Below are 17,942 nucleotides of genomic sequence, written 5' to 3'. Positions count from 1 at the left end.
GTTAATATTATCAAAACACATTAAATATGATTATGTAGCCACCAAGGCTAACAATCTCCTCCTTTTTTATGATGTCTAACCTATTAATATTTTATTTATTCTTTGCATTTGTGTTTGTACTTACCATAGCTTAATATGCAAAGATTAGTTCACTTAAAATCACTAATGGGTTGTTATCATAAAAACATGACAATTAAGCTCAAGTAACCACAAAGGCTAACAATCTCCCCCTTTTTGATGATGGCAAACCATTGGTGTTCCTATAGAGTATAATTTCAAGCTCCCCCTTAATTTATGCATATCATTAAATAAGGTATAAATTTTGCTCCCCCTTACTATATACATATAAGGCATAATAACATTCAACTAGATATTTCATATCAATTGGAGCTATATCATGTAATACATAAAATAGAAAGTTCATTTAAGATAAGACAATAAGTAAACTGAACTTTCATAACACCACATGCATTTCTCCCCCACATAGCTTAAAATTGCTCTAAAAGTCTATTAAAACTAGTTTCCATGTTGGTGAGGTGAGTATGTGTAAAATTCATATACCTTTCCATGTTGTCGTTTGGATCAATCATTCAATGATAATTCAAATATAGACATTTTCCATAAAGAATTCATGCTTGTGATTTAAGCATGGTAGGTATGTCCTTACTATTTGGCAATGAGCATTTAGGGGCATACTAAGCTTTATTTAACAATGCTCTTGGTTAGTAGGATACATGTTCTCCTAATTTGCTACTAAAAGGAAGGTGTTCTTCTAAACAAAACATATGCTTACAATGATATTACAAATAGATGCTTCATTTGAATATCGCTTGTTGTTATGATTATTTCCACTAAATTTCAACTTCATGAATGCTATGTTTTAGATATTCTATGTATCCAAACAAGAGCATATATCATCAAAACAAATTATGTGACTAAGGAACACTTCTCTTTTCCATAAGAGACAGATTTACCTATCATAGCATGCTTTTGAACTTATATTCAAAACCTTAGTAATTCACATGAGAAAAACAAGGATTTTCCATTTGTCACTCAAAAATTTATTCCTAAGGAGCAAGCTTTGAGTGCATGTTTTGTCAACCCATAAGCAATAACCAATACTTTTTAAAAGAGATAAACCAATTAACAAGGATATATACAATTTAAAAGATCATATTGGTTTTATAATTTGAACTCATCAATATTGACATGATCTTCTAAAGTTCCCAACATAGTAATCAAACAATTTATGATGCATAATTTGGAATTTTATAATTTAAACACAATTGTGGTAAGTGTCTCTAACTTTGTACTATATAACTCACTTAGTCAACACTTATCCTATTTCACCTAGGTTTGGTTAAGTCTACCTAAATCTTATTTACTAATCCTAGGTTCTAAGGAAGCAATATTCAAAAATTCATGTAATTCTTTTTGGTACCCATTCTTCCTTGGGTGCCAAGAGGTTTGTCTTCTTCACTACCCATTCAAACTTCCTTTCTCTACCTCTAACACCTCTATAAGGGCAAAAATATCGGATATGACCCTTTTTTGTCACATTATAAACAAATCTTGTTTGTGTGTAAGAGTTTTGACTTATTAACACTAGTTTTGCTTAATGAGGTATAACCATGTTATTTAAAAGAGGATTTAAAATTCTTTGTGGAAAAGTTATTTCTTTTAACTCCCATGAATTTATTGGAGTTTTCTTTTCCTCTTATGGATTTACCACGTGACGACCTGATTTTTCCTAGCATTTTTTTAGAAAAGATAATAAACAATGATAAATCATCTATCGAATATCACAAAAAGACTTATGTAGATCCCTATACATCTTAGTACTTTATGGAGGCACTATATAAAGTACTTGTCGATGCGCCTCCTCCAGAATGGTTCTTTTAATCTCAGCATCGACAAGTACGCATAGTTTGGCTCGGAACCTTAAAGCTCCATCATATGAGATATCAAACTTCGCTCCCTGACCATTCTGCACTTATCCATAATTTTCATTAATTCCTCATCTTTCATCTGAGCAGCTTTAATTCTTTTCTATAAGGTGGGCTGAAGTACTAGATTAGTAATGAATGCCTTGTGATTTCCCTGTACCAATTCCACACCAAGCCTTTCTAAATCCATATGGATTGGATGTTGAGTCACTACAGCTGATACTGTTAATCCTACTAATTTTGTTAATCCCACTAATTTCTGGCTCAAAGCATCAGCTACCACATTAGCTTTTCTTGAGTGGTAACTGATGGTGCAGTCATAATCTTTAAGCGGATCTAGCCACCTCCTCTGCCTCATATTTAATTCTTTTTATGTAAAGAAATACTTCAAACTCTTGTGGTCTGTGAAGATCTCACACCTAACCCCATACAAATAATGTCTCCAAATTTTTAACGCGTAAACCATCGCTGCTAACTCCAGATCATGGGTAAGGTAATTCTTTTCATATTCTTTGAGCTATCGTGGAGCATATGCTACAACTCTCTCCCACTGCATCAGAACACACCCGAGCCTTTTGTGTGTCACATCATTGTAAATTAAAAAATCTTCTCCTCCCTAAGGAATCGTTAGAATTGGTGCAGTGATGAATCGCTGCTTCAACTTCTGGAAACTTTGTTCACATTCATCAGTCCATTCAAACCTTGCATTCTTCCTGGTCAATTTGGTCAAAAGGCCTAACAGTTTAGAGAATCCTTCTACAAATCAATAATAGTATCCTGCCAATCCTAAGAAACTCCTAACTTCTTACATATTTTTCGGTCGTACTCAGTCCACTACCGCCTCAATCATGCTTGGATCCATAGAGATGCCACCCCCAGATATCATGTGACCAAGGAAAGTGACTTGCTTCAACTAGAACTCACACGTCTTGAATTTTGCATACAACTTTCTTTCCCTCGACACCTGTAAAACTATCCTCAAATGTTCCTCGTACTCCTCGAGGCTCTTTGAATACACCAAAATATCATCAATAAAAACTACAAAAAAATGATCCAGGTACTGATTAAAGACCTTGTTCATCAAGTCCATGAATATGGCAGGTGCGTTCGTCAGTCCAAACAGCATAACTAGGAACTCATAATAGCCATATCGAGTCTTGAACACTGTCTTTAGAACATCCTCTGCCTTGACCTTCACTTGATGGTACCCGGATCGTAGATCAATCTTAGAGAAAGTCTGTGTCCCCTGAAACTGGTCAAACAAGTCATTAATGCGAGGAAGCGAGTATTTATTCTTAATTTTTATTTTATTTATCTCTCTGTAGTTGACTCACATTCTCATCGACCCATCCTTCTTTTTCACAAAAAATACTAGTGCTCCCTAAGGTGACACACTAGGCCTGATAAACCCCTTATTTAATAATTCATGTAGCCGTTCTTTCAACTCTTTTAATTATGTCGGTGTCATTCTCTACGACGCTTTAGAAATCGACATTGTTCCTAGAGACCAATCAATAGCAAGCTCTACCTCACAATCAGGACGCAATCCCAACAAATCCTTCGGAAACACATCAGAAAAATCCCTCACTATTGGGATATCCTCTAATCTCAACTCCCCGTTTGATGATTCCTTTACACAAGACAAGTATCCCTGGAATCCCTCCAATGACAACCTCCCCGCCTGTATGGATGATAACATCTGTGGTGGGGGTGCGCACATATGTCCCCATAAATCTGTACTCTTGCTCTCATAGAGGTCTAAACACTACCTCTCTTGGGTAACAGTTAATACTGACATGGTTAGCAGCTAACCAGTCCATCCCCAAAATTATCTCAAAACCATGCATATCTAAGACTACCAAATTAGCTGGCAAAGTCCTCCCTTGAATACATATTGGATAGTTCCTAAGTACCTTTCTACACAAAACTACAGTCCTGGTCAGCATAGTCACTGACAAACTGACATCTAATGGTTAAGTTTCTATCCTATAAAACTTGATAAACTCCTGGGCTATAAAGGAGTGAGTGGCCTCTGAATTGAATAAGACAATAATTTTATATGACAAACTTGAAACAATACCTATCACTACGTCTCCTGCTGCCGTAGCGTCTTCTGATGTCAGAGCGTAGACCCATGCTGGGGCGGTATTCCTTTGCTGACCACCTCGGGGTGCCTAATGATCTCCTCTGTGCGATCTAGAAGTAGGCGCATTAGTTGGCGGTGCTTGATAGTCTCTCGCTATGTGGCCAGGTTGACTGCATTGGTAACAAATCACCTCTCTAACCCAACAGTCTCCTGGGTGACTCCTATGGCATTTGGGACAGGGAGGGTGCAATGGTCTACCCTGTATAGCTTGATCTCCCATCCCTTGTCTCTGACCTCCTCTGCCACCATGCCTTCTCCAAGGCCTGCTTGAAAATATAGAGGTGTGGACCTCTTCCTCTAGCTTTGTACCCCAACACCTCTCTGTAGGTTGGTCTCAATCATTGTGGCTTTATATACTAGTTCTAAAAAATTCTAAGCCTGAAAAGCCACTACCTGCTCATATGTACCCTGCCTCAGGCCACTATCGAATTTTCTCGCCTTCTTTCCTCGTCTGGCACCATGTATGGGGCAATACTGCTAGACCATCAAGTGCCCTTAAGTCAAATTCAGAAATTATGCCACTTTAGCATTTCTGGTAGTAGCGGGGAAATACCACTCAAATAATAACTCCTTGAAGCGGCTCCAGGTCATAGCTATAGGCATAGGCCTCTACTCCTCCAACAATCTTGCCGATCTCTACCAGTGTTTAGCCTCTTTTGTCAACTTAAAGGTAGCAAATAGGACTTCTTGCTTATATGTACAAGAGAGAACTACCAACATCTTCTCAATCTTTTGGACCTAGTCCTCAGCCACGAATGGGTTGGCTCCTCCAGAGAATGATGGCGGATTCATACGTGTAAACTGCTCAATCATGTAGAATTTTTGGCCATTTTTGTCATCACTTGCTGGGTGACACTACATAGCACCGCATCTAATCTCCACCCATACTGGAAGCCCCCACGTGGCTAATACCTCCAGCATTTGCGGTATTATTCCTGGAGTCTATCTCGAAAATAGGACAAAAATAATCCTAGAATTCCAATATCTTAATACGGTCAATGCAGTCATTGAACTATATAAATTATACTATATCCTTATACGCCTACCCACTTAACGTCCTTACTCCCAATTTAAGATTCAGTCTTATCACTTAGAAACAAGGACTGGCGATAGTTTACCATGGCTTTCCTGAGATCGTCACCCTAGGAAAATCATGGAAACCACCACAAAATTTCCTACTTCTAGGCTGCAAGATAGAATCCTAAATTTCAATCTCATCCTCCAACAATAACTAACTCAAATCCCAATCTACCCATCTTCTACTCTCATTAAGATCCATTCCTATACTCTGATATTATATTCTGCTAGTGTCTGCAGAACCTAGCAGCCTAGGCTCTAATACCAAACTGTGACGACCTAACTTTTCCTACCATTTTTTAGTAAAAATAAATAAACAATGATAAATCATCTATTGAATATATCAAACATCTCTGACACCATATGTCAATATGGCCTGACCTGAAGTTGGGTATCGGGTGATCCATCCATAAGTCAATAATAATACTAGGCAGTAGAAACACAATATATATATACAATCCTAACCACAATACCAGAGTACTAACATCATAAAAATACATCAACAACTCTCTCACTAGATCAAGACTTTAGTACAATACCAGGAGTTCCCAAAATACCACTATACACATAACAGATCTCACCAAAACTTATCCTGAATACTAGGGTAATGAGATCTCCTCTACCTCGGAGCTCTCTCTACTCGTTTGTCCTGATTTCCTAAAATGTTTAGATTCTGGATGAGACACCTCTCAGTAATATAGAATAAATTATTCACAGTTTGTGATAACATGAGTTTAATATATCATATCATATTCATCACAAATAATTATATCAACTAGGAAAAATATATAGATATGTACTCATAATCATATGTAAATATATCATAGTTTCATTAGCTCTCAAATAATTTCTTATATTCATATGTCAACATGTTTTCATAAGCTTTCATTTCTCATAATCGTATATCAACATATTTTCAAAAGCTTTCATTTCTCATAATCATATTCTAGCTCATAAGCATCCACTAGCATATAGCACCACATGTTTGTAGCTCATGACTGTTCATTTATCATTTTATTTATCATATGCATATTTTAGCCCATGATTATCCACTAGCATATAGCATAACGTGTCTGTAACTCATGATTGTTAATTTTCATTTCAATTCTCATATTCATGTTTTAGCCCATGAGTATCTACCAGCATATAGCACAACGCGTTTGTAACTCATGGCATACAATTATCGCGTCTGTAATAAGAAACCATCCTAAGGATATTCATGTTACATCGTCATGTATTCACCCTATATGATCGGGCTGTGCGGCTCTTAGGTGGGACCTAACCGTGTTTGGCCTACCAGGTTAGATAAAAAATAAACATGTCTGTAGTACAGTTGGCCTACCCAATCCTGGTTCGGACCCTAGGGGGTAACACAATTCTTCTCAGGCTTAATCGACTATCTCGCCACACCTTGCACTAGACGTGTGGTTGCACTAACACAAATACTAGCAACGGTATCGTACTGTCTGAATAACTTTGGTCCATCAGGGTTCTCATTTCCACATTCTCTGTATTCATATTTCATCATATTTGTATATCTCATCATATTCGTATATATATATATTTACACATCTCATCATTTCAGTATAAAACATCTCTGTGTATTTCACATACCATCATTTCTATATAAAACATATATGTGTGTCACATTTCATCATTTCTGTATGAAACATGTCTGTATATGGCATTTCTTCATTTCTCGGTAAAACATATCTATATATCTCATATTATTATATCTATATAATAACATATATGTGTTTCTCATAACACCACTTCTGTATAAATCACATCCGTGTATAAATCTCATATCAACATATCTGTATAAAAACATAGGTATAACACATATCATCATTTCTTAGTACAAACCAGATATTCTAGTATAAAACACATTCCCAGTATAAAACTATTATTTCACATTTCTTATGTCACACAATTTTAATTGATATTCATAATATAATAATCACAGGGAAGAATATTCATTTCATAATTTTCAAAACTATATACCATATTCTGATTTTTTACATACTTTAAATCAACCAGTTCATATCCCAAAAATATCTGTTATAATTTATTCCCCTTACCTGCTTACTGAGAGGGTGCCGTCTAAGATCCCTAAACCAATGCTCGCGGTGTTCAGAGTTCAAAACCCTGAAATCATATTTTCCCAGTTCAATCAGGTCAACCCCAGAATTATAACCATTTAAATATCCCTAGGTTTACACACTCCAATTAACCGGTTAAATTCTAAAAACGCTGGTATGATCCACTTCCTATATTTAAATTTAATTTCTAACATATTTAAAATTCCAATATGATCAAATCCCCGCAGTTTAATCTAATTCCAAAATATCCCAAAATATGATTTAATCAAATCCCTACAATTTTAACTTAATTCCAACATATTCCCCAAAAATTCTATTTAATCAAATCTTGCAGTTTAATTTAATCCCAATAATATTTTTAAAATTCTAATATAATCAAATATTACAATTTAATAATTAAATATTGCAATTCAATCGTTTAAATTTTTTTAAAACAACAGGCATAATTTATACTCCTCACCTTAGCCTTAGAGTAGTGCCTAGGATCCCAAAATAAAAAATTTACTCTGATTAACTTGCTCAGAATTGAAGTCGAGACCCTGTGGTGGTGTCCAATCATCAATTTGACTGAATAGTGGGGAGAAATTGAAGAGAGAGCGAGAGTGAGTGTACCTTATCCCATGAGTGGTGCCTACAACGCCCTGATCACAAATTCAATCGGGTTAAAATGTTGGTCACTAAGATAGGAACCCAATGGTATTTTCCGTTCTTCAATCATTTGAGAATTCACCGAGAAAATGAGAAGAGAGAGAGACTTGACGGAGGAGATAGAGACGACCACTGGGGGGTTATTGTGAAATTGAAGATTGAATTCAATCATCCTTTGGAAGATTGAATTTATATATACATATATATAAAAAGAAATATTATAATATTATATATATATATATCCATCATATTATTTAATTAATTAATTTAATTTAATAATGGTTAATTAATCAATTAATGATAATTTTTTTCTAGGGTTACTACATATCATGATCTTCACCTTTCTTTTTCAAGAGAGTATTTTCTTTTAAAATATTTTCATTTTGATTCTTCAAATTTCCTACCTTTACTTGAAAAGATTCATGATCTTTTTGAGCTTTTTCAAGAAGCTTCTCATTTTCCTTTTTAAGGGAAATATTTTCCTCTTTTAAGGTGGAACAAAGATAAGGTTCATTTCCTTTGCATTTTGACAATTTATTTTCCAAATTTTCTATTTTTACTTGCCCTTTTAGAGAATTTAAAATAAGCTCCTCATTTTTCTTTTAAAGAATCATTTTCTTCTTTCAATAAGGATTCCCTTTGTTTAAACATTGAAAACTCTTTCTCAAAATTTTTATTCCTCTTTTTTACTAAAACTAATTCATCAAACAATTTAGCACAATTATTTACAACTTCATCGTAAGAGGGTTCATAATTATCCTCATCTAAACTTACTTCCTCTTGTTTGTTAGCCATGAAGCACAAGTGTGCTTCTTCCTCCACTTCATCATTAGTGGAAGGTCCATCAATTTTATTCCAAATAGTAGCATTCATGACATTATAATCTTCTTTTCGAAATTTCCCTTCGTGTTTGATTAAGGGACAATTTGTTATAATATGCCCAACTTTTTTGCAATTGTAACACCTAATGCTATCATTTTTGCTTGTTTCCTCTTTACTAAATTGTTGCCTCTTTACTAGGAATTTCCTAAAGTCTCTTGTGAGTGATTCTATATCATCCTCACTATCGTCATTATCTTCTAGCATTTCTTTGTATTTTGAGCTAGATGATTTTAATGCAATACCCATATCCTTCCTAAGCTTTTTAGGATCCAAAGTCGTGTTATTCTTAATTTTGATATGTCATAAGTGACCCAATTAACTCATCGAGTGTGACTTTGTGTTGAATTTTTGAGTCCGAACCCTGTTTTGATGCTGACAAAGCATCTATATCTTATGTGTGTATTTAGTTTGTGAAAAAGTTCATATTTCAGCACACACATAAGGTTTAAGGGAAATGGAGGCCAAGACAAATCTTAATGCACACATACCTGGTGTACTCCATGAAGTGAAGAGCAAAAGATTAAGAAGAAGACATTTAAATTTCATTGTATTGCATTTAGTTTTATATTTGGTCTGTAATAATTAATGCATCGCATGCATGATATGGATGATAAGCTTAGGATGGCCGTAGACTGACCCTACGGACCAACACATTCATAGAAACTCTTTTCTTAAATAACTAATTAGTTAGGGTCAAATATTACGGCTAAAACGAAGTTTACAAAAACTTCGGTTTACCTTCGGTCGACCGATGCCAGATATTTTGGCTTAATTTAAAAGCTTAGGCCTTATACTGACCTTAGGACCCCATTGACTTAATGAAAAATCCCTTAAAGCTAAAATATCACATTATACAAAAAGGGATAAAACTTAGGGTCAAATTCAGGTTCTTGAATAGCCCCAATCAATCGAACCATTCTGGTAATAACTAGCTTGGTCGACCGAACACCTTAATGGCTGAAAAGTCAAAAGTTGACTAAGCCTCGATTGACTGAATCCCTGGCAGTGTATAAGCCTTGGTTGACCAAACCGGTTAGAAGTCAACAAGTTGACTTCTCATGGTTGACTGTTCTAAAATGAACGTATTGTCCTTGGTCGACCGAACCGAAGCATGTCTGAGCCCTAATTGTTTGGCCGGCCGTCTGTGTAGTTTAGACTGGCCATGGTCGATTGAACCACATGAACGGTCAACCGAACCCAAGCCATGGTCGACCGAACCTACGAAGGGTTCAAAATCACGTTTAGAAGGTCGACCAAAACCTTTGTTCAAAAATGCCACGGTCGACTGAACTTAGTGATATAGTCGACTAAACTTCGAATATGGTCGACCGAATCTCTCGAGTTGGTCAAATTTTTACCATAGTTAACTTAGGTTAAAATTAATTAAACTCCATTAATCATTTTCCAAAATGATCTCCATGTCCCTAATGGTTATATTTTTGTAAAATCTATATACACCCCTTCATTTGACTTAATTAGTACAAGATTAGCAAAAATTATTAAGAAAAATTCTCCCAAATTTTTATACTCATTTTTTATCCTCTCTTTATTATTACTTTGAAAATTCTTTTTCAAGGAAGCATTATATTTATCTTGGGCATTTGTTTTTTACAGATCATATTGTTTACTCTCATATCTAGTTTATCCTTTCAAATCTTATTTTTGAGAGTAAATCAAAGTTTTCTTTATATATATTCATTCATATATATCTTTGGGAAAACTTGTTTATTGCTTGTGAATCTTGCACACATATTGCAAGACTTCAAAGGCTCATATATTCATCATTGCAAACTTATTTTTGAGTTAAAATCCTAATTCCCCTAAGTTTTATTTGAAAAACTAGTTTTTGGGAAAACTCTTGACATTGTAAAGAGTACCTTGAGCATATTCTTATTTTAATATCGTTGCTTAGAAGGTCTCTTACTCTTGTTAGTAAGAAAATTATTTTTCACACTCAGTCCTTATTGAGAAATATTTTTGAGTGAAAAATACACATTCTCACATTGAGCTTTAATTCATATAATACGTGAGTGTATTTCTGAGCTTATTGTTGTACACATCTGCTTGTATTAGAAGCACATTTTTTTGTATGTAAAAATTTATTTGAGTATCTGTTGTATTCTTGACGAGTTTTTAGAAGAGGGAGACTAGCCTTGTGAATAGTCTCAAACTTGCTTAGACCTAGTTAAGAGAGCACCAGACTGCACCATCCTGGTAGGGTGTTGTAAACGGTGTCGCTCCACTCACATTGAACTTTAATTCATATCATACGTGAGTGTATTTCTGAGCTCATTTTTGTACACATCTACTTGTATTAGAAGCACATTTGTTTGCATTTAAAAAATCATTTGAGTATGTGTTGTATTCTCAATGGGTTTTCGGAAGAGGGAGACTAGCCCTATGAATAGTGTCGGACTTGCTTAGACCCAGTTAGGAGAGCACCAAGCTGGTTTAGACTCAAATAGGAGAACTAGGTGTACCATCCTGGTAAGGTGTTGTAAACGGTGTCACTCTACCCGCAAGTGAGCAACTAGTAGAATCCTCTTGCTTGTGAGCTTGAGGCGGGGACATAGGCAGTATTGGCTGAGCCCCAATAACATATCATGTGTCTACTTTTAATTTCCAACACTTTATATTTCTGCACATGTATGTTATATTTGATATATTGTGAATGCTGCGCATGATTTAATTTCCACATATTATTTTTATCTGCGCAATTGATATATGCTTAGAAGACCCTACGTTGTGTATTACTAATATCTGGTTTAACCTAGGAAGAAGTTTTAAAATTTCAATTCACCCCCCCCCTCTTAGGAATACACAAATTCCAACACTTTGGTTAGATCCTTTGCTTCCTCGATGTCAGTTTATTTAGCATGCCATGACTCGAGTAAAGATCAGAGAACTTTTTGAACATTATCCTCCATAGAGTAAGTTCTACTTGGTGCTTTTAAACCATTTGTGATGTGTGTGAACCGAGTGAATATGGATATGATTGATTCTCCCTTATCCATTTTAAACATTTCATACTCATTAACTAGCATGTATATTTTAAACTTCTTAATTTGGGATGTACCTTCATATATGACTTCAAGCTTATCCCATATTTCTTTATCGGTTTCACATCCGCAAATACGATTGTATTCATTGTCACTTAAAGCACAATAAAGAAAATTCTTGGTTTTAAAATTAAGTTCTACTAACCTTATTTCGGTGTCCGACATCTCCTCAAGTTGTTTTGGTTCACCTTTGACATTTTTGAACTCATACTCTCCCTTTGTGATGACCCGCCACATTTGAAGATCGTATGCTTGGATGAAGATGGCCATTCGATTTTTCCAAGTCGAGTAGTTGGAACCATTGAACATTGGTGGTTTGGTCACGGATTGTCCTTGGGAAGAGTTGTCCATCAAATACGCCATTTGATCTTTACGCTCTGGATTTTACTCTGAAAAATGCAAGTGTCTCGCTTTGATACCACTTGTCAGCCCGAGTGTAGAGTTTAGAGGGGGGGGGGGGGGTGAATGGACTCTTTTGTGTATTTTTCGCTTTTTTCTATAAAATAAAAATCTTGGCATGATACAAGCAATTATATCACAATATATAAAATGTATGCACAAGACACAAATTTAAGAGTATAGAGAAGAGAAAACTCAACACCAGTATTTTAACGTGGTTTGACACTAAGCCTATGTGTACGTCTTGAGCCACCTCAAGGATTCCATAGTCCACTATAAAAATTTTTCAGTGATGGAGAAGCCCTACAACATGAGAACAAATCCCTCAATGCTTACCAAGAGCCTCAAGGTTCAACAAGAAGCCTTGCAAAACGGTCCACCAAGAACCTACAACAGCAGTTCACCAAGAACCTTTAATATAGGAACCAATCTCATTACAATAAGAAGATGAGATACAAACCAATGCTCCTCAAATGAGCTGATATCAAATACAAAACAAACCTCACACTAATCTCTCAAGTAATGAATCAAACAAGATTAGAGAGCAAGAGAGAAAATGAGCACTTAAGATGATAAACTATATGCAAAGTGTAGAGACCTAGAAAATTAAATTAATAAAAGAAATGAAGGAGAGGGAAAAAAGGAATTTTAAAAAGGGAGAAAAACAGGGCTTTGTTGACGAACCCAGGGTTTTCGTCGACGAATGTCCCATAGATTTCGACAACAAGGAACACATGTCTTGTCGAAAAGAGATTACCGAGAGAGTTTAGGGAATTTCAGGTTTGTCGGACAAAATATTCCCCTCATCGACGAAGTTCCTTTATGGTTTCGTCGACGAACCACTTGAATTTGTCGACGAATGATGGGGTATAAATATGCAAATTCGTCATTTTAGCATGCATTCTCTCTCTCTCTCTCACTCACTCACTCACTCACTTTCTCTCTTTAGATTCACAAAACCCTCTCCTTCTCTCTTCGTTTTCAGGTTTGTTAGAGCCTGGATAGACGATCGGGAACCACCACGGGGTTCCTAGGAAGATTCTTTGCATCTTAGGCAGAGTGGATTTTCATATTGGAGTTTTGGGGTACCATCCCAAAACTAGGGTAAGTAATATACTTTAAGTACTTTTAAGTTAACTTGGAGTATATGGAGTTTAGAGACTTCTGAATAATAAATGTTTTGGGAGTTGGGTTTTTTAATTTGGTAAAATATGATTTTTAGGCTTTTGGGCTGTGAACTCCGAGGTGCATCAGATTTAAGGTGTTAGTGGACCTCTCAGTGAGCCAGGTAAAGGGAATAAATTATAGCAGTTTATTTTTGAAAATTATGATATGAGAAATAGTATTATGTTATTTTACTTGAAATTTATTTATGATATAAATATCAGATGAAATTTGTGTGGCATATGATTTATACTTTGAATTGGTTAAAACTGAGTTAAATGATTTACCCTGGGAAAATGAGATTATGAAATGATGAATATGTGATATGAGATTTGAAATGGGGAAAATGATGAATGTGGAATGTACTGAAAAATGTAAATCTTTTCTGAGAAATGATGAATATGAGATATGTATATGATATTATGAGATGAAATGAGTATTTCAATGTTAATACCGCAATGTAGACTATGAAATGTGAAAAGAGAAATGAAAATATTTAAATGCAAATACTGCAATACGAATATTATATGAGTATTCTGAAAATGTGAATATTGCAAGGATAATGCTGCAATGAGAGTAATGATATATGAATACTATTATGAGAATATGAAATTGAGAATATGTGAATGTATGTATTGTAATGTGAATACTACAATACAAATATTGAAATATGGTAATGAGAAATGTGAATATTGCACTGTTAATTCTGCAATATGATTATTGAATTGTGAGAATTGAAATGTGAAATTCTGAAATTGGAATACAGACATGTGATTGATGAAATGCCAATACCACATAACAATTATTGGTATGTGGTAGTGATAACCCTGATGGATGGATACGAAAACCCTAATGATGGGTAGTGATATTGAGCACGGTACCATTGCTGGTGGTGTTAGTGCAACCACACGGGCTCGTGGAGCGTGTGGCATGATAGTCGATTGAGCTGTATAGTAGAGTTGTTGTGTCCATTGAGTTCAGATCAGGGCTATTTGTTGGCCAGTCGTACTAGAGATCCGATATATATGATGATATTTGACCTAACTGGGTCGGCCAACCGCGGTTAGGTCCACCCTTCGGGCCGCACAACCCTATTTAATGGGGGGGAATCATGACGTGGAAAGATATCCTCAAGGTAGCCATAAGTACATACACGGATGTATTGGTAACTAGTGAAACTCATGAGCTTGATATGGAAATGAAAAGGAAATGAAAATGGAAATGAGAATGGAAACAAGAAAGAAAATGAGAAATGAAATTGCGCGAGTTAATAAATAATTAAAGCGAAGTAAAACACACCACCCGAGGACTTACTGAGTACGGTGGGTGCTCCAATAAGTATCAGTTGTAGCTGAACCCGAGTTAATCGAGCTAAACTGCAAATGATATTAGAGCCGAGGGAAGCTGCTTGTTTGGGCGGGTAAGCTTCCCTATTCTTAGGAACTTCGTCGGTAAACTTGGGTTGCAAATGAATGATTTTGGAAATGGAAGTAAAAGCTTATTAAAGCTTGTGTTGTATATCCATATGATTATGATTATGGAATTGGTATATTTTCTCAGAAGATATTATCATTATTGATACAAATATATGTTATGATATAATGAATCTCATACTACCACACCCTATAAATAATTTATTCTATCTTACTAAGATGTGTCTCACCCAATTATTTAAATATTTCAAAAAACCGAGATAGACCTGGTGATAGAGCTCTGAGTTAGAGGTGTGACAACCTACTTAATTTCCACATTTTTTTATAATAATAAAATCAATATCACAAATCTCTACTCAGCAGATCATAATCCATTTGGACTCGTGGGTACCAGGGATACATCATAAACACATCATGAAAGCCTATACACTAGGAAACGTAAATCACAAACACCTCATTATACCATACATCACAATACCAGAGTTACTACAATCACTGTATACATATATACACAACACTCAACCCAAAAAGATGTCTTAGGTTCATTTCCACAAAATACATCTGACCCTATCAAAATACTTACTCTTCTGGAAGGGTAGATCTACCGTACTAGACTAGTGGGGCTTTACCAGCTCTCCTATCAGGGGCTCCTAAAAAGTTTATAAAATTTGGGGTGATACACCTCTCAGTAAGGGAAATAAACTAATACCAGTGTGTGACAACATGAGTATTCTGTGTTATACATATACCATACAGAACATATTCAGTAACTGTTTTGTCAAATCTGGAAAAATATATATATATATATATATATATCATCAAAACATGGCAGAACATATTGCATTTTTATAAACATTTATCATCTCATATAATAATAATAACACAAAAACATTCCTGGTAGGTTAGCTGGCTGTTGTCATGTATTACCCCCACATGACTGGGTTGTGTGGCCCGAAGACAGGACCTGACAATGGTTGGCCGACTACTGCCAAGTCAAAAGTACAGTCTGTAACTCTAATAGGTCTGCTAGACCTGGTCCGTACACAAGGGGCGCTCACACACTTCTTAAAAACCACATCGACCATCCAATCTCACACCACTCTGTACAGCGGCGTTAACACAAATATCATGATCACGAAGACATGGACACATAGCAACGGTACCATGCAAGTGCTAGCCACGACCAAGCCAACCAGGTTCTGATATCATATAACATATAATGAAACTATGATACATGGATATCTCATATCATTAATTATCAGATCAATCATATCATTTTGCATATATACATATATCATGAAAAATCATCGGTCCGTATGCCGGTATTTCACATTTTACCATAACTCAGCCCGTACACTGGCAAATCATAGCACAACCCGTACACTGAAAAATCACATTCATAGCTTGGACCGTACGCCGACAAATCATATCATAACACAGCCCGTACGCTGACAAATCACATCTATAGCACGACTCGTATGCCGAAAAAATATATCGATAGCTCAGCCTGTACGCTGGCAAATCATGTACATAGCACGGCCCGTACGCCGGAAAAACATATAAAAATCTCGTCCCGTACGCCGATTTTCCATTATAAAAATCCATATCATTAACACATTCCCAGAAAACAGTATTTCATAACAATTTCTACTCATGCCACAGTAACAGGTTTTCCGCATATTCAACATATCATCATTTTCAACAGTGTTTTCTCAAATATAAATCATATATATGAACATATTTACTTTCCTAAAATCAAATGTTATATATATACATACATTTTTTCAAAAAGAACTAGCTTAGTTTATCCCCTTACCTGATTCCTGAAAAGCCTCTAAGAAAATCTGTCCCACACCCGCAGGGTTCCCTACTCAACACCCTGAAAACAACATTCCCTAGAACTAAAGTTCAGTATTTCTACGCGTATAACACTTTCTACAACTGTCAAAAATCCAAATATTGAGTAGAAACCCTTAGCTTGGATTTGGAATGGTTTCCACTTCAGCCCCACCGACGATCTGCTCCGACACACTTGCAGAGAACTTTCCCAGGAGCGTCGTGGTGGCTTCAGATCGTCTAACCGGCAGAAATCTGGCCCAAAATTGAAGAGAGAAGGAGAAGGGACCGAAGGGTAGGAGAGAGAGAGATGCTGCGCAAGAAATTTCGGCCAAAAATGAGTTTTAGGTCTATTTAAACTGTGGCCTTCATCGACAAGCCACATCACCTCGTCGACGAGGTCAATACAAAATTCGTCGATGAACTCTCCCATTCGTCGACGAAATTCAGAAACCCCAAAATCATCTCCTCGGTATTTCCTCGTCGACGAGCCCAATTATATTTTTGTCAACGAATCCCATCCTTGTCGACGAGCTCCTGTTATACCCTCGTCGACGAGTCCCCTATATTGATCGACGAGGAGCTAAAAAATTCCTCAGGATTTATCCTTTCCAAAATACAATGTCGTCGACTGCCTCCTTCTTTTTTCGGTTTCCATTTCCCTTTATTTTTATTATTTAAATACCATTATTCTTCAGGTTGTTACATTCTCCCCTCCTTATAAAATTTCGTCCTCGAAATTTACTATTCACGTAACTCGTCATCCCTTAACAAGAAAAAGGGTCTACTTATTTTATTACTTACCCTCACTTATGGCGGAGGAATACCATAGTTACATTCTGAGTCTTGGGAGATTACATATACAAAAGAAAACTTCTCCTAAAACTAAAATGCTATACTAATTAAATCATTACATGTACCTGCGAAAGAAATACTACCTAACTACTTACATTTTACCCAATCAAACTTCTCGGAATAGATGCGGATACTTATGTTTCATCTGTTCCTTGGATTACCATGAAGCCTCTTCAATTGCATGATTCCTCCACAAAACTTTTAGCTGGGGAATTTTCTTGTTACGTAGCTCATGTACTTTCTTATCCAGAATCTGTACTGGTACCTCCTCATACACCAGTGATTCACTAAACTCTAATTCATCATAACTGATGATATGAGAAGGATCTGGGACGTATTTCCTCAACATAGCAATATGGAATACGTCGTGGATTCTAGACAACATAGGTGGTAAA

The sequence above is a fragment of the Malania oleifera genome, chromosome 3 (genome assembly GCF_029873635.1).
Source record: "Malania oleifera isolate guangnan ecotype guangnan chromosome 3, ASM2987363v1, whole genome shotgun sequence".
Lineage (NCBI taxonomy): Eukaryota > Viridiplantae > Streptophyta > Magnoliopsida > Santalales > Ximeniaceae > Malania > Malania oleifera.
The sequence above is the reverse complement of the archived record's forward strand: the minus strand, read 5'-3'. Positions refer to the sequence as shown.